Source organism: Phallusia mammillata, chromosome 4 (genome assembly GCF_965637545.1).
Source record: "Phallusia mammillata chromosome 4, kaPhaMamm4.hap1.1, whole genome shotgun sequence".
In the NCBI taxonomy this organism is placed as follows: Eukaryota; Metazoa; Chordata; class Ascidiacea; order Phlebobranchia; family Ascidiidae; genus Phallusia; species Phallusia mammillata.
Genome location: NC_137255.1, coordinates 7,927,284 through 7,942,046, shown reverse-complemented (window position 1 = coordinate 7,942,046; position 14,763 = coordinate 7,927,284). Strand labels below are relative to the sequence as shown.

The 14,763-nt window shown below is 42.7% G+C and overlaps 33 non-coding genes across 33 annotated transcripts; all 33 read right to left on the bottom strand.

Annotated features, from left to right (window-relative positions):
• Positions 1-536: 536 nt before the first annotated feature.
• Trnas-gcu (transfer RNA serine (anticodon GCU)) lies at positions 537-618 on the bottom strand. The gene has a single exon. It is a non-coding gene; the product is annotated as a tRNA-Ser (tRNA).
• Positions 619-824: 206 nt separating this feature from the next.
• On the bottom strand, positions 825-907 carry Trnal-uaa (transfer RNA leucine (anticodon UAA)). Its single transcript has one exon. It is a non-coding gene; the product is annotated as a tRNA-Leu (tRNA).
• A 400-nt stretch (positions 908-1,307) lies between these two features.
• Trnal-uaa (transfer RNA leucine (anticodon UAA)) lies at positions 1,308-1,390 on the bottom strand. Its single transcript has one exon. It is a non-coding gene; the product is annotated as a tRNA-Leu (tRNA).
• Positions 1,391-1,501: 111 nt separating this feature from the next.
• Trnas-gcu (transfer RNA serine (anticodon GCU)) lies at positions 1,502-1,583 on the bottom strand. Its single transcript has one exon. It is a non-coding gene; the product is annotated as a tRNA-Ser (tRNA).
• A 205-nt stretch (positions 1,584-1,788) lies between these two features.
• Trnal-uaa (transfer RNA leucine (anticodon UAA)) lies at positions 1,789-1,871 on the bottom strand. Its single transcript has one exon. It is a non-coding gene; the product is annotated as a tRNA-Leu (tRNA).
• Positions 1,872-2,465: 594 nt separating this feature from the next.
• Trnas-gcu (transfer RNA serine (anticodon GCU)) lies at positions 2,466-2,547 on the bottom strand. Its single transcript has one exon. It is a non-coding gene; the product is annotated as a tRNA-Ser (tRNA).
• Positions 2,548-2,753: 206 nt separating this feature from the next.
• Trnal-uaa (transfer RNA leucine (anticodon UAA)) lies at positions 2,754-2,836 on the bottom strand. Its single transcript has one exon. It is a non-coding gene; the product is annotated as a tRNA-Leu (tRNA).
• A 400-nt stretch (positions 2,837-3,236) lies between these two features.
• On the bottom strand, positions 3,237-3,319 carry Trnal-uaa (transfer RNA leucine (anticodon UAA)). Its single transcript has one exon. It is a non-coding gene; the product is annotated as a tRNA-Leu (tRNA).
• A 111-nt stretch (positions 3,320-3,430) lies between these two features.
• On the bottom strand, positions 3,431-3,512 carry Trnas-gcu (transfer RNA serine (anticodon GCU)). The gene has a single exon. It is a non-coding gene; the product is annotated as a tRNA-Ser (tRNA).
• A 205-nt stretch (positions 3,513-3,717) lies between these two features.
• Trnal-uaa (transfer RNA leucine (anticodon UAA)) lies at positions 3,718-3,800 on the bottom strand. The gene has a single exon. It is a non-coding gene; the product is annotated as a tRNA-Leu (tRNA).
• Positions 3,801-4,394: 594 nt separating this feature from the next.
• Positions 4,395-4,476, bottom strand: Trnas-gcu (transfer RNA serine (anticodon GCU)). Its single transcript has one exon. It is a non-coding gene; the product is annotated as a tRNA-Ser (tRNA).
• A 402-nt stretch (positions 4,477-4,878) lies between these two features.
• On the bottom strand, positions 4,879-4,960 carry Trnas-gcu (transfer RNA serine (anticodon GCU)). The gene has a single exon. It is a non-coding gene; the product is annotated as a tRNA-Ser (tRNA).
• A 208-nt stretch (positions 4,961-5,168) lies between these two features.
• Positions 5,169-5,251, bottom strand: Trnal-uaa (transfer RNA leucine (anticodon UAA)). Its single transcript has one exon. It is a non-coding gene; the product is annotated as a tRNA-Leu (tRNA).
• Positions 5,252-5,651: 400 nt separating this feature from the next.
• Positions 5,652-5,734, bottom strand: Trnai-uau (transfer RNA isoleucine (anticodon UAU)). Its single transcript has one exon. It is a non-coding gene; the product is annotated as a tRNA-Ile (tRNA).
• A 111-nt stretch (positions 5,735-5,845) lies between these two features.
• Positions 5,846-5,927, bottom strand: Trnas-gcu (transfer RNA serine (anticodon GCU)). Its single transcript has one exon. It is a non-coding gene; the product is annotated as a tRNA-Ser (tRNA).
• A 205-nt stretch (positions 5,928-6,132) lies between these two features.
• On the bottom strand, positions 6,133-6,215 carry Trnal-uaa (transfer RNA leucine (anticodon UAA)). Its single transcript has one exon. It is a non-coding gene; the product is annotated as a tRNA-Leu (tRNA).
• Positions 6,216-6,809: 594 nt separating this feature from the next.
• Trnas-gcu (transfer RNA serine (anticodon GCU)) lies at positions 6,810-6,891 on the bottom strand. Its single transcript has one exon. It is a non-coding gene; the product is annotated as a tRNA-Ser (tRNA).
• Positions 6,892-7,097: 206 nt separating this feature from the next.
• Positions 7,098-7,180, bottom strand: Trnal-uaa (transfer RNA leucine (anticodon UAA)). Its single transcript has one exon. It is a non-coding gene; the product is annotated as a tRNA-Leu (tRNA).
• Positions 7,181-7,580: 400 nt separating this feature from the next.
• Positions 7,581-7,663, bottom strand: Trnal-uaa (transfer RNA leucine (anticodon UAA)). Its single transcript has one exon. It is a non-coding gene; the product is annotated as a tRNA-Leu (tRNA).
• Positions 7,664-7,774: 111 nt separating this feature from the next.
• Trnas-gcu (transfer RNA serine (anticodon GCU)) lies at positions 7,775-7,856 on the bottom strand. The gene has a single exon. It is a non-coding gene; the product is annotated as a tRNA-Ser (tRNA).
• A 205-nt stretch (positions 7,857-8,061) lies between these two features.
• Positions 8,062-8,144, bottom strand: Trnal-uaa (transfer RNA leucine (anticodon UAA)). The gene has a single exon. It is a non-coding gene; the product is annotated as a tRNA-Leu (tRNA).
• Positions 8,145-8,738: 594 nt separating this feature from the next.
• On the bottom strand, positions 8,739-8,820 carry Trnas-gcu (transfer RNA serine (anticodon GCU)). The gene has a single exon. It is a non-coding gene; the product is annotated as a tRNA-Ser (tRNA).
• A 206-nt stretch (positions 8,821-9,026) lies between these two features.
• Trnal-uaa (transfer RNA leucine (anticodon UAA)) lies at positions 9,027-9,109 on the bottom strand. The gene has a single exon. It is a non-coding gene; the product is annotated as a tRNA-Leu (tRNA).
• Positions 9,110-9,509: 400 nt separating this feature from the next.
• On the bottom strand, positions 9,510-9,592 carry Trnal-uaa (transfer RNA leucine (anticodon UAA)). The gene has a single exon. It is a non-coding gene; the product is annotated as a tRNA-Leu (tRNA).
• A 111-nt stretch (positions 9,593-9,703) lies between these two features.
• Trnas-gcu (transfer RNA serine (anticodon GCU)) lies at positions 9,704-9,785 on the bottom strand. Its single transcript has one exon. It is a non-coding gene; the product is annotated as a tRNA-Ser (tRNA).
• A 205-nt stretch (positions 9,786-9,990) lies between these two features.
• Trnal-uaa (transfer RNA leucine (anticodon UAA)) lies at positions 9,991-10,073 on the bottom strand. Its single transcript has one exon. It is a non-coding gene; the product is annotated as a tRNA-Leu (tRNA).
• A 594-nt stretch (positions 10,074-10,667) lies between these two features.
• Trnas-gcu (transfer RNA serine (anticodon GCU)) lies at positions 10,668-10,749 on the bottom strand. Its single transcript has one exon. It is a non-coding gene; the product is annotated as a tRNA-Ser (tRNA).
• A 402-nt stretch (positions 10,750-11,151) lies between these two features.
• On the bottom strand, positions 11,152-11,233 carry Trnas-gcu (transfer RNA serine (anticodon GCU)). Its single transcript has one exon. It is a non-coding gene; the product is annotated as a tRNA-Ser (tRNA).
• A 208-nt stretch (positions 11,234-11,441) lies between these two features.
• Trnal-uaa (transfer RNA leucine (anticodon UAA)) lies at positions 11,442-11,524 on the bottom strand. The gene has a single exon. It is a non-coding gene; the product is annotated as a tRNA-Leu (tRNA).
• A 400-nt stretch (positions 11,525-11,924) lies between these two features.
• Trnai-uau (transfer RNA isoleucine (anticodon UAU)) lies at positions 11,925-12,007 on the bottom strand. The gene has a single exon. It is a non-coding gene; the product is annotated as a tRNA-Ile (tRNA).
• A 111-nt stretch (positions 12,008-12,118) lies between these two features.
• Positions 12,119-12,200, bottom strand: Trnas-gcu (transfer RNA serine (anticodon GCU)). Its single transcript has one exon. It is a non-coding gene; the product is annotated as a tRNA-Ser (tRNA).
• A 688-nt stretch (positions 12,201-12,888) lies between these two features.
• Positions 12,889-12,971, bottom strand: Trnal-uaa (transfer RNA leucine (anticodon UAA)). Its single transcript has one exon. It is a non-coding gene; the product is annotated as a tRNA-Leu (tRNA).
• Positions 12,972-13,747: 776 nt separating this feature from the next.
• On the bottom strand, positions 13,748-13,830 carry Trnal-uaa (transfer RNA leucine (anticodon UAA)). The gene has a single exon. It is a non-coding gene; the product is annotated as a tRNA-Leu (tRNA).
• Positions 13,831-14,763: the final 933 nt, after the last annotated feature.

Here is a 14,763-nt window from a genome sequence, read left to right as displayed (position 1 = left end):
AAAACATAACATAGGGCCAGATTAAACAACCAAAAAGAGTACCAAAGATGATACGACGCGGATGTGGCTCGAACCCACGCGTGCAGAGCACAATGGGTTAGCAGTCCATCGCCTTAACACTCGGCAACTTTGACCCGACGAAGGCCAATTTTCCAATTAAAGCAATGTGTTTGATGTACGAAATACTCCACTTGAAAATAAATGTTGTCATTCAGCAGAAATTTGACAAACATCTCTGTACAAAATGAAATACAAATGTACAATTTCGTCAGTCTTTTCCACTCGAGCACACATCAGATCGACATCAGTCGTGCAAAATATGCAACGAAAATAACAACAGTTTACTTGGTGTGGGGTTCGAACGCAGGCGGACAACTGTCCATTGGAACTTAAGTCCAACGCCTTAACCACTCGGCCAACCCAGTGACGATTAAGGGCAATTTGATGGCCCAATGGTAATCCGAAATCCAATCACGAATTCTCAAAACTTAACATAGTGCAAGATTTAACAACCAAAAAGAGTACCAAAGATGACACGACGAGGATGGGATTCGAACCCACGCGTGCAGAGCACAATGGATTAGCAGTCCATCGCCTTAACCACTCGGCCACCTCGTCCAGACGAAGGCCAATTTTCCAATTCAAGCAGTGTGTTTGATGTACGAAATACTCCACTTGAAAATAAATCTTGTCATTCAGCAGAAATTTGACAAACATCTCTGTACAAAATGTAAGATAAATGTACAATTTCGTCGGTTTTCCACTCGAGCACACATCAGATCGATAGCACTCATGCAGAACATGCAACAAAAATAACAACAATTTACTGGGTGTGGGGTTCGAACCCACGCGGACAACTGTCCATTGGAACTTAAGTCCAACGCCTTAACCACTCGGCCAACCCAGTGACGATCAAGGGCAATTTGATTGCCCAATGATAATACGAAATCCAATCACGAATTCTCAAAACTTAACATAGGGCAAGATTAAACAACCAAAATGAGTACCAAAGATGATACGACGCGGATGGGACTCGAACCCACGCGGGCAGAGCACAATGGGTTAGCAGTCCATCGCCTTAACACTCGGCAACTTTGACCCGACGAAGGCCAATTTTCCAATTAAAGCAATGTGTTTGATGTACGAAATACTCCACTTGAAAATAAATGTTGTCATTCAGCAGAAATTTGACAAACATCTCTGTACAAAATGAAATACAAATGTACAATTTCGTCAGTCTTTTCCACTCGAGCACACATCAGATCGATAGCAGTCGTGCAGAATATGCAACGAAAATAACAACAGTTTACTTGGTGTGGGGTTCGAACCCACGCGGACAACTGTCCATTGGAACTTAAGTCCAACGCCTTAACCACTCGGCCAACCCAGTGACGATTAAGGACAATTTGATGGCCCAATGATAATACGAAATCCAATCACGAATTCTCAAAACTTAACATAGGGCAAGATTAAACAACCAAAAAAAGTACCAAAGATGATACGACGAGGATGGGATTCGAACCCACGCGTGCAGAGCACAATGGATTAGCAGTCCATCGCCTCAACCACTCGGCCACCTCATCCGGACGAAAGTCCATTTTCGAATGAAAGCAATTTTTTGATGTACGAAATACTCCACTTGAAAATAAATGTTGTCATTGAGCAGAAATTTGACAAACATCTCTGTACAAAATGTAAGATAAATGTACAATTTCGTCGGTTTTCCACTCGAGCACACATCAGATCGATGGCACTCATGCAGAACATGCAACAAAAATAACAACAATTTACTGGGTGTGGGGTTCGAACCCACGCGGACAACTGTCCATTGGAACTTAAGTCCAACGCCTTAACCACTCGGCCAACCCAGTGACGATCAAGGGGAATTTGATTGCCAAATGATAATACGAAATCCAATCACGAACTCTTAAAACATAACATAGGGCCAGATTAAACAACCAAAAAGAGTACCAAAGATGATACGACGCGGATGTGGCTCGAACCCACGCGTGCAGAGCACAATGGGTTAGCAGTCCATCGCCTTAACACTCGGCAACTTTGACCCGACGAAGGCCAATTTTCGAATTAAAGCAATGTGTTTGATGTACGAAATACTCCACTTGAAAATAAATGTTGTCATTCAGCAGAAATTTGACAAACATCTCTGTACAAAATGAAATACAAATGTACAATTTCGTCAGTCTTTTCCACTCGAGCACACATCAGATCGACATCAGTCGTGCAAAATATGCAACGAAAATAACAACAGTTTACTTGGTGTGGGGTTCGAACGCAGGCGGACAACTGTCCATTGGAACTTAAGTCCAACGCCTTAACCACTCGGCCAACCCAGTGACGATTAAGGGCAATTTGATGGCCCAATGGTAATCCGAAATCCAATCACGAATTCTCAAAACTTAACATAGTGCAAGATTTAACAACCAAAAAGAGTACCAAAGATGACACGACGAGGATGGGATTCGAACCCACGCGTGCAGAGCACAATGGATTAGCAGTCCATCGCCTTAACCACTCGGCCACCTCGTCCAGACGAAGGCCAATTTTCCAATTCAAGCAGTGTGTTTGATGTACGAAATACTCCACTTGAAAATAAATCTTGTCATTCAGCAGAAATTTGACAAACATCTCTGTACAAAATGTAAGATAAATGTACAATTTCGTCGGTTTTCCACTCGAGCACACATCAGATCGATAGCACTCATGCAGAACATGCAACAAAAATAACAACAATTTACTGGGTGTGGGGTTCGAACCCACGCGGACAACTGTCCATTGGAACTTAAGTCCAACGCCTTAACCACTCGGCCAACCCAGTGACGATCAAGGGCAATTTGATTGCCCAATGATAATACGAAATCCAATCACGAATTCTCAAAACTTAACATAGGGCAAGATTAAACAACCAAAATGAGTACCAAAGATGATACGACGCGGATGGGACTCGAACCCACGCGGGCAGAGCACAATGGGTTAGCAGTCCATCGCCTTAACACTCGGCAACTTTGACCCGACGAAGGCCAATTTTCCAATTAAAGCAATGTGTTTGATGTACGAAATACTCCACTTGAAAATAAATGTTGTCATTCAGCAGAAATTTGACAAACATCTCTGTACAAAATGAAATACAAATGTACAATTTCGTCAGTCTTTTCCACTCGAGCACACATCAGATCGATAGCAGTCGTGCAGAATATGCAACGAAAATAACAACAGTTTACTTGGTGTGGGGTTCGAACCCACGCGGACAACTGTCCATTGGAACTTAAGTCCAACGCCTTAACCACTCGGCCAACCCAGTGACGATTAAGGACAATTTGATGGCCCAATGATAATACGAAATCCAATCACGAATTCTCAAAACTTAACATAGGGCAAGATTAAACAACCAAAAAAAGTACCAAAGATGATACGACGAGGATGGGATTCGAACCCACGCGTGCAGAGCACAATGGATTAGCAGTCCATCGCCTCAACCACTCGGCCACCTCATCCGGACGAAAGTCCATTTTCGAATGAAAGCAATTTTTTGATGTACGAAATACTCCACTTGAAAATAAATGTTGTCATTGAGCAGAAATTTGACAAACATCTCTGTACAAAATGTAAGATAAATGTACAATTTCGTCGGTTTTCCACTCGAGCACACATCAGATCGATGGCACTCATGCAGAACATGCAACAAAAATAACAACAATTTACTGGGTGTGGGGTTCGAACCCACGCGGACAACTGTCCATTGGAACTTAAGTCCAACGCCTTAACCACTCGGCCAACCCAGTGACGATCAAGGGGAATTTGATTGCCAAATGATAATACGAAATCCAATCACGAACTCTTAAAACATAACATAGGGCCAGATTAAACAACCAAAAAGAGTACCAAAGATGATACGACGCGGATGTGGCTCGAACCCACGCGTGCAGAGCACAATGGGTTAGCAGTCCATCGCCTTAACACTCGGCAACTTTGACCCGACGAAGGCCAATTTTCGAATTAAAGCAATGTGTTTGATGTACGAAATACTCCACTTGAAAATAAATGTTGTCATTCAGCAGAAATTTGACAAACATCTCTGTACAAAATGAAATACAAATGTACAATTTCGTCAGTCTTTTCCACTCGAGCACACATCAGATCGACATCAGTCGTGCAAAATATGCAACGAAAATAACAACAGTTTACTTGGTGTGGGGTTCGAACGCAGGCGGACAACTGTCCATTGGAACTTAAGTCCAACGCCTTAACCACTCGGCCAACCCAGTGACGATTAAGGGCAATTTGATGGCCCAATGGTAATCCGAAATCCAATCACGAATTCTCAAAACTTAACATAGTGCAAGATTTAACAACCAAAAAGAGTACCAAAGATGACACGACGAGGATGGGATTCGAACCCACGCGTGCAGAGCACAATGGATTAGCAGTCCATCGCCTTAACCACTCGGCCACCTCGTCCAGACGAAGGCCAATTTTCCAATTCAAGCAGTGTGTTTGATGTACGAAATACTCCACTTGAAAATAAATGTTGTCATTCAGCAGAAATTTGACAAACATCTCTGTACAAAATGAAATACAAATGTACAATTTCGTCAGTCTTTTCCACTCGAGCACACATCAGATCGATAGCAGTCGTGCAGAATATGCAACGAAAATAACAACAGTTTACTTGGTGTGGGGTTCGAACCCACGCGGACAACTGTCCATTGGAACTTAAGTCAAACGCCTTAACCACTCGGCCAACCCAGTGACTATCAAGGGCAATTTGATTGCCAAATGATAATACGAAATCCAATCATGAACTCTTAAAACTTAACATAGGGCCAGATTAAACAACCAAAAAGAGTACCAAAGATGATACGTCGAGGATGGGATTCGAACCCACGCGTGCAGAGCACAATGGATTAGCAGTCCATCGCCTTAACCACTCGGCCACCTCGTCCGGACGAAGGTCATTTTTCGAATTAAAGCAATGTGTTTGATGTACGAAATACTCCACTTGAAAATAAATCTTGTCATTCAGCAGAAATTTGACAAACATCTCTGTACAAAATGTAAGATAAATGTACAATTTCGTCAGTCTTTTCCACTCGAGCACACATCAGATCGATAGCACTCATGCAGAACATGCAACAAAAATAACAACATTTTACTGGGTGTGGGGTTCGAACCCACGCGGACAACTGTCCATTGGAACTTAAGTCCAACGCCTTAACCACTCGGCCAACCCAGTGACGATCAAGGGCAGTTTGATTACCACATGATCATACGAAATCCAATCACGAACTCTTAAAACTTAACATAGGGCCAGATTAAACAACCAAAAAGAGTACCAAAGTTGATACGACGAGGATGGGATTCGAACCCACGCGTGCAGAGCACAATGGATTAGCAGTCCATCGCCTTAACACTCGGCAACTTTGACCCGACGAAGGCCAATTTTCCAATTAAAGCAATGTGTTTGATGTACGAAATACTCCACTTGAAAATAAATCTTGTCATTCAGCAGAAGTTTGACAAACATCTCAGTACAAAATGAAATACAAATGTACAATTTAGTCACTCTTTTCCACTCGAGCACACATCAGATCGATAGCAGTCGTGCAGAATATGCAACGGAAATAAGGACAATTTACTGGGTGTGGGGTTCGAACCCACGCGGACAACTGTCCATTGGAACATAAGTCCAACGCCTTAACCACTCGGCCAACCCAGTGACGATCAAGGGCAATTTGATGGCCTAATGATAATACGAAATCCAATCACGAATTCTCAAAACTTAACATAGGGCAAGAATTAAACAACCAAAAAAGTGCCAAAGATGATACGACGAGGATGGGATTCGAACCCACGCGTGCAGAGCACAATGGATTAGCAGTCCATCGCCTCAACCACTCGGCCACCTCATCCGGACGAAAGTCCATTTTCGAATGAAAGCAATTTTTTGATGTGCGAAATACTCCACTTGAAAATAAATGTTGTCATTGAGCAGAAATTTGACAAACATCTCTGTACAAAATGTAAGATAAATGTACAATTTCGTCGGTTTTCCACTCGAGCACACATCAGATCGATGGCACTCATGCAGAACATGCAACAAAAATAACAACAATTTACTGGGTGTGGGGTTCGAACCCACGCGGACAACTGTCCATTGGAACTTAAGTCCAACGCCTTAACCACTCGGCCAACCCAGTGACGATCAAGGGGAATTTGATTGCCAAATGATAATACGAAATCCAATCACGAACTCTTAAAACATAACATAGGGCCAGATTAAACAACCAAAAAGAGTACCAAAGATGATACGACGCGGATGTGGCTCGAACCCACGCGTGCAGAGCACAATGGGTTAGCAGTCCATCGCCTTAACACTCGGCAACTTTGACCCGACGAAGGCCAATTTTCCAATTAAAGCAATGTGTTTGATGTACGAAATACTCCACTTGAAAATAAATGTTGTCATTCAGCAGAAATTTGACAAACATCTCTGTACAAAATGAAATACAAATGTACAATTTCGTCAGTCTTTTCCACTCGAGCACACATCAGATCGACATCAGTCGTGCAAAATATGCAACGAAAATAACAACAGTTTACTTGGTGTGGGGTTCGAACGCAGGCGGACAACTGTCCATTGGAACTTAAGTCCAACGCCTTAACCACTCGGCCAACCCAGTGACGATTAAGGGCAATTTGATGGCCCAATGGTAATCCGAAATCCAATCACGAATTCTCAAAACTTAACATAGTGCAAGATTTAACAACCAAAAAGAGTACCAAAGATGACACGACGAGGATGGGATTCGAACCCACGCGTGCAGAGCACAATGGATTAGCAGTCCATCGCCTTAACCACTCGGCCACCTCGTCCAGACGAAGGCCAATTTTCCAATTCAAGCAGTGTGTTTGATGTACGAAATACTCCACTTGAAAATAAATCTTGTCATTCAGCAGAAATTTGACAAACATCTCTGTACAAAATGTAAGATAAATGTACAATTTCGTCGGTTTTCCACTCGAGCACACATCAGATCGATAGCACTCATGCAGAACATGCAACAAAAATAACAACAATTTACTGGGTGTGGGGTTCGAACCCACGCGGACAACTGTCCATTGGAACTTAAGTCCAACGCCTTAACCACTCGGCCAACCCAGTGACGATCAAGGGCAATTTGATTGCCCAATGATAATACGAAATCCAATCACGAATTCTCAAAACTTAACATAGGGCAAGATTAAACAACCAAAATGAGTACCAAAGATGATACGACGCGGATGGGACTCGAACCCACGCGGGCAGAGCACAATGGGTTAGCAGTCCATCGCCTTAACACTCGGCAACTTTGACCCGACGAAGGCCAATTTTCCAATTAAAGCAATGTGTTTGATGTACGAAATACTCCACTTGAAAATAAATGTTGTCATTCAGCAGAAATTTGACAAACATCTCTGTACAAAATGAAATACAAATGTACAATTTCGTCAGTCTTTTCCACTCGAGCACACATCAGATCGATAGCAGTCGTGCAGAATATGCAACGAAAATAACAACAGTTTACTTGGTGTGGGGTTCGAACCCACGCGGACAACTGTCCATTGGAACTTAAGTCCAACGCCTTAACCACTCGGCCAACCCAGTGACGATTAAGGACAATTTGATGGCCCAATGATAATACGAAATCCAATCACGAATTCTCAAAACTTAACATAGGGCAAGATTAAACAACCAAAAAAAGTACCAAAGATGATACGACGAGGATGGGATTCGAACCCACGCGTGCAGAGCACAATGGATTAGCAGTCCATCGCCTCAACCACTCGGCCACCTCATCCGGACGAAAGTCCATTTTCGAATGAAAGCAATTTTTTGATGTACGAAATACTCCACTTGAAAATAAATGTTGTCATTGAGCAGAAATTTGACAAACATCTCTGTACAAAATGTAAGATAAATGTACAATTTCGTCGGTTTTCCACTCGAGCACACATCAGATCGATGGCACTCATGCAGAACATGCAACAAAAATAACAACAATTTACTGGGTGTGGGGTTCGAACCCACGCGGACAACTGTCCATTGGAACTTAAGTCCAACGCCTTAACCACTCGGCCAACCCAGTGACGATCAAGGGGAATTTGATTGCCAAATGATAATACGAAATCCAATCACGAACTCTTAAAACATAACATAGGGCCAGATTAAACAACCAAAAAGAGTACCAAAGATGATACGACGCGGATGTGGCTCGAACCCACGCGTGCAGAGCACAATGGGTTAGCAGTCCATCGCCTTAACACTCGGCAACTTTGACCCGACGAAGGCCAATTTTCGAATTAAAGCAATGTGTTTGATGTACGAAATACTCCACTTGAAAATAAATGTTGTCATTCAGCAGAAATTTGACAAACATCTCTGTACAAAATGAAATACAAATGTACAATTTCGTCAGTCTTTTCCACTCGAGCACACATCAGATCGACATCAGTCGTGCAAAATATGCAACGAAAATAACAACAGTTTACTTGGTGTGGGGTTCGAACGCAGGCGGACAACTGTCCATTGGAACTTAAGTCCAACGCCTTAACCACTCGGCCAACCCAGTGACGATTAAGGGCAATTTGATGGCCCAATGGTAATCCGAAATCCAATCACGAATTCTCAAAACTTAACATAGTGCAAGATTTAACAACCAAAAAGAGTACCAAAGATGACACGACGAGGATGGGATTCGAACCCACGCGTGCAGAGCACAATGGATTAGCAGTCCATCGCCTTAACCACTCGGCCACCTCGTCCAGACGAAGGCCAATTTTCCAATTCAAGCAGTGTGTTTGATGTACGAAATACTCCACTTGAAAATAAATCTTGTCATTCAGCAGAAATTTGACAAACATCTCTGTACAAAATGTAAGATAAATGTACAATTTCGTCGGTTTTCCACTCGAGCACACATCAGATCGATAGCACTCATGCAGAACATGCAACAAAAATAACAACAATTTACTGGGTGTGGGGTTCGAACCCACGCGGACAACTGTCCATTGGAACTTAAGTCCAACGCCTTAACCACTCGGCCAACCCAGTGACGATCAAGGGCAATTTGATTGCCCAATGATAATACGAAATCCAATCACGAATTCTCAAAACTTAACATAGGGCAAGATTAAACAACCAAAATGAGTACCAAAGATGATACGACGCGGATGGGACTCGAACCCACGCGGGCAGAGCACAATGGGTTAGCAGTCCATCGCCTTAACACTCGGCAACTTTGACCCGACGAAGGCCAATTTTCCAATTAAAGCAATGTGTTTGATGTACGAAATACTCCACTTGAAAATAAATGTTGTCATTCAGCAGAAATTTGACAAACATCTCTGTACAAAATGAAATACAAATGTACAATTTCGTCAGTCTTTTCCACTCGAGCACACATCAGATCGATAGCAGTCGTGCAGAATATGCAACGAAAATAACAACAGTTTACTTGGTGTGGGGTTCGAACCCACGCGGACAACTGTCCATTGGAACTTAAGTCCAACGCCTTAACCACTCGGCCAACCCAGTGACGATTAAGGACAATTTGATGGCCCAATGATAATACGAAATCCAATCACGAATTCTCAAAACTTAACATAGGGCAAGATTAAACAACCAAAAAAAGTACCAAAGATGATACGACGAGGATGGGATTCGAACCCACGCGTGCAGAGCACAATGGATTAGCAGTCCATCGCCTCAACCACTCGGCCACCTCATCCGGACGAAAGTCCATTTTCGAATGAAAGCAATTTTTTGATGTACGAAATACTCCACTTGAAAATAAATGTTGTCATTGAGCAGAAATTTGACAAACATCTCTGTACAAAATGTAAGATAAATGTACAATTTCGTCGGTTTTCCACTCGAGCACACATCAGATCGATGGCACTCATGCAGAACATGCAACAAAAATAACAACAATTTACTGGGTGTGGGGTTCGAACCCACGCGGACAACTGTCCATTGGAACTTAAGTCCAACGCCTTAACCACTCGGCCAACCCAGTGACGATCAAGGGGAATTTGATTGCCAAATGATAATACGAAATCCAATCACGAACTCTTAAAACATAACATAGGGCCAGATTAAACAACCAAAAAGAGTACCAAAGATGATACGACGCGGATGTGGCTCGAACCCACGCGTGCAGAGCACAATGGGTTAGCAGTCCATCGCCTTAACACTCGGCAACTTTGACCCGACGAAGGCCAATTTTCGAATTAAAGCAATGTGTTTGATGTACGAAATACTCCACTTGAAAATAAATGTTGTCATTCAGCAGAAATTTGACAAACATCTCTGTACAAAATGAAATACAAATGTACAATTTCGTCAGTCTTTTCCACTCGAGCACACATCAGATCGACATCAGTCGTGCAAAATATGCAACGAAAATAACAACAGTTTACTTGGTGTGGGGTTCGAACGCAGGCGGACAACTGTCCATTGGAACTTAAGTCCAACGCCTTAACCACTCGGCCAACCCAGTGACGATTAAGGGCAATTTGATGGCCCAATGGTAATCCGAAATCCAATCACGAATTCTCAAAACTTAACATAGTGCAAGATTTAACAACCAAAAAGAGTACCAAAGATGACACGACGAGGATGGGATTCGAACCCACGCGTGCAGAGCACAATGGATTAGCAGTCCATCGCCTTAACCACTCGGCCACCTCGTCCAGACGAAGGCCAATTTTCCAATTCAAGCAGTGTGTTTGATGTACGAAATACTCCACTTGAAAATAAATGTTGTCATTCAGCAGAAATTTGACAAACATCTCTGTACAAAATGAAATACAAATGTACAATTTCGTCAGTCTTTTCCACTCGAGCACACATCAGATCGATAGCAGTCGTGCAGAATATGCAACGAAAATAACAACAGTTTACTTGGTGTGGGGTTCGAACCCACGCGGACAACTGTCCATTGGAACTTAAGTCAAACGCCTTAACCACTCGGCCAACCCAGTGACTATCAAGGGCAATTTGATTGCCAAATGATAATACGAAATCCAATCATGAACTCTTAAAACTTAACATAGGGCCAGATTAAACAACCAAAAAGAGTACCAAAGATGATACGTCGAGGATGGGATTCGAACCCACGCGTGCAGAGCACAATGGATTAGCAGTCCATCGCCTTAACCACTCGGCCACCTCGTCCGGACGAAGGTCATTTTTCGAATTAAAGCAATGTGTTTGATGTACGAAATACTCCACTTGAAAATAAATCTTGTCATTCAGCAGAAATTTGACAAACATCTCTGTACAAAATGTAAGATAAATGTACAATTTCGTCAGTCTTTTCCACTCGAGCACACATCAGATCGATAGCACTCATGCAGAACATGCAACAAAAATAACAACATTTTACTGGGTGTGGGGTTCGAACCCACGCGGACAACTGTCCATTGGAACTTAAGTCCAACGCCTTAACCACTCGGCCAACCCAGTGACGATCAAGGGCAGTTTGATTACCACATGATCATACGAAATCCAATCACGAACTCTTAAAACTTAACATAGGGCCAGATTAAACAACCAAAAAGAGTACCAAAGTTGATACGACGAGGATGGGATTCGAACCCACGCGTGCAGAGCACAATGGATTAGCAGTCCATCGCCTTAACACTCGGCAACTTTGACCCGACGAAGGCCAATTTTCCAATTAAAGCAATGTGTTTGATGTACGAAATACTCCACTTGAAAATAAATCTTGTCATTCAGCAGAAGTTTGACAAACATCTCAGTACAAAATGAAATACAAATGTACAATTTAGTCACTCTTTTCCACTCGAGCACACATCAGATCGATAGCAGTCGTGCAGAATATGCAACGGAAATAAGGACAATTTACTGGGTGTGGGGTTCGAACCCACGCGGACAACTGTCCATTGGAACATAAGTCCAACGCCTTAACCACTCGGCCAACCCAGTGACGATCAAGGGCAATTTGATGGCCTAATGATAATACGAAATCCAATCACGAATTCTCAAAACTTAACATAGGGCAAGAATTAAACAACCAAAAAAGTGCCAAAGATGATACGACGAGGATGGGATTCGAACCCACGCGTGCAGAGCACAATGGATTAGCAGTCCATCGCCTCAACCACTCGGCCACCTCATCCGGACGAAAGTCCATTTTCGAATTAAAGCAATGTGTTTGATGTACGAAATACTCCACTTCAAAATAAATCTTGTCATTCAGCAGAAATTTGACAAACAATTCAGTACAAAATGTAAGATAAATGTACAATTTCGTCAGTTTTCCACTCGAGCACACATCAGATCGATAGCACTCATGCAGAACATGCAACAAAAATAACAACAATTTACTGGGTGTGGTGTTCGAACCCACGCGGACAACTGTCCATTGGAACTTAAGTCCAACGCCTTAACCACTCGGCCAACCCAGTGACGATTAAGGGCAATTTGATGGCCCAATGATAATACGAAATCCAATCACGAATTCTCAAAACTTAACATAGGGCAAGATTAAACAACCAAAAAAAGTACCAAAGATGACACGACGAGGCTGGGATTCGAACCAACGCGTGCAGAGCACAATGGATTAGCAGTCCATCGCCTCAACCACTCGGCCACCTCATCCGGACGAAAGTCCATTTTCGAATTAAAGCAATGTGTTTGATGTACGAAATACTCCACTTGAAAATAAATCTTGTCATTCAGCAGAAATTTGACAAACATCTCTGTACAAAATGTAAGATAAATGTACAATTTCGTCGGTTTTCCACTCGAGCACACATCAGATCGATAGCACTCATGCAGAACATGCAACAAAAATAACAACAATTTACTGGGTGTGGGGTTCGAACCCACGCGGACAACTGTCCATTGGAACTTAAGTCCAACGCCTTAACCACTCGGCCAACCCAGTGACGATCAAGGGCAATTTGATTGCCAAATGATCATGCGAAATCCAATCACGAATTCTCAAAACTTAACATAGGGCCAGATTAAACAACCAAAATGAATACCAAAGATGATGCGACGCGGATGGGACTCGAACCCACGCGGGCAGAGCACAATGGGTTAGCAGTCCATCGCCTTAACACTCGGCAACTTTGACCCGACGAAGGCCAATTTTCCAATTAAAGCAATGTGTTTGATGTACGAAATACTCCACTTACAAATAAATCTTGTCATTCAGCAGAGGTTTGACAAACATCTCAGTACAAAATGAAATACAAATGTACAATTTCGTCAGTCTTTTCCACTCGAGCACACATCAGATCGATAGCAGTCGTGCAGAATATGCAACGAAAATAATGACGATTTACTGGGTGTGGGGTTCGAACGCAGGCGGACAACTGTCCATTGGAACTTAAGTCCAACGCCTTAACCACTCGGCCAACCCAGTGACGAGCAGGGGCAATTTGATGGCCTAATGATAATACGAAATCAATGGATTAGCAGTCCATCGCCTTAACCACTCGGCCACCTCGTCCAGACGAAGGCCAATTTTCCAATTAAAGCAGTGTGTTTGATGTACGAGATACTCCACTTGAAAATAAATGTTGTCATTCAGCAGAAATTTGATAAACATCCCAGTACAAAATGTAAGATAAATGTACAATTTCGTCAGTTTTCCACTCGAGCACACATCAGATCGATAGCACTCATGCAGAACATGCAACAAAAATAACAACAATTTACTGGGTGTGGGGTTCGAACCCACGCGGACAACTGTCCATTGGAACTTAAGTCCAACGCCTTAACCACTCGGCCAACCCAGTGACTATCAAGGGCAATTTGATTGTCAAATGATAATACGAAATCCAATCACGAACTCTTAAAACTTAACATAGGGCCAGATTAAACAACCAAAAAGAGTACCAAAGATGATACGACGAGGATGGGATTCGAACCCACGCGTGCAGAGCGCAAAGGATTAGCAGTGCATCGCCTTAACCACTCGGCCACCTCGTCCAGACGAAGGCCAATTTTCCAATTCAAGCAGTGTGTTTGATGTACGAAATACTCCACTTGAAAATAAATGTTGTCATTCAGCAGAAATTTGACAAACATCTCAGTACAAAATGTAAGATAAATGTACAATTTCGTCAGTTTTCCACTCGAGCACACATCAGATCGATAGCACTCATGCAGAACATGCAACAAAAATAACAACAATTTACTGGGTGTGGTGTTCGAACCCACGCGGACAACTGTCCATTGGAACTTAAGTCCAACGCCTTAACCACTCGGCCAACCCAGTGACGATCAAGGGCAATTTGATTGCCAAATGATCATGCGAAATCCAATCACGAATTCTCAAAACTTAACATAGGGCAAGATTAAACAACCAAAATGAGTACCAAAGATGATACGACGCGGATGGGACTCGAACCCACGCGGGCAGAGCACAATGGGTTAGCAGTCCATCGCCTTAACACTCGGCAACTTTGACCCGACGAAGGCCAATTTTCCAATTAAAGCAATGTGTTTGATGTACGAAATACTCCACTTGAAAATAAATGTTGTCATTCAGCAGAAATTTGACAAACAATTCAGTACAAAATGTAAGATAAATGTACAATTTCGTCAGTTTTCCACTCGAGCACACATCAGATCGATAGCACTCATGCAGAACATGCAACAAAAATAACAACAATTTACTGGGTGTGGTGTTCGAACCCACGCGGACAACTGTCCATTGGAACTTAAGT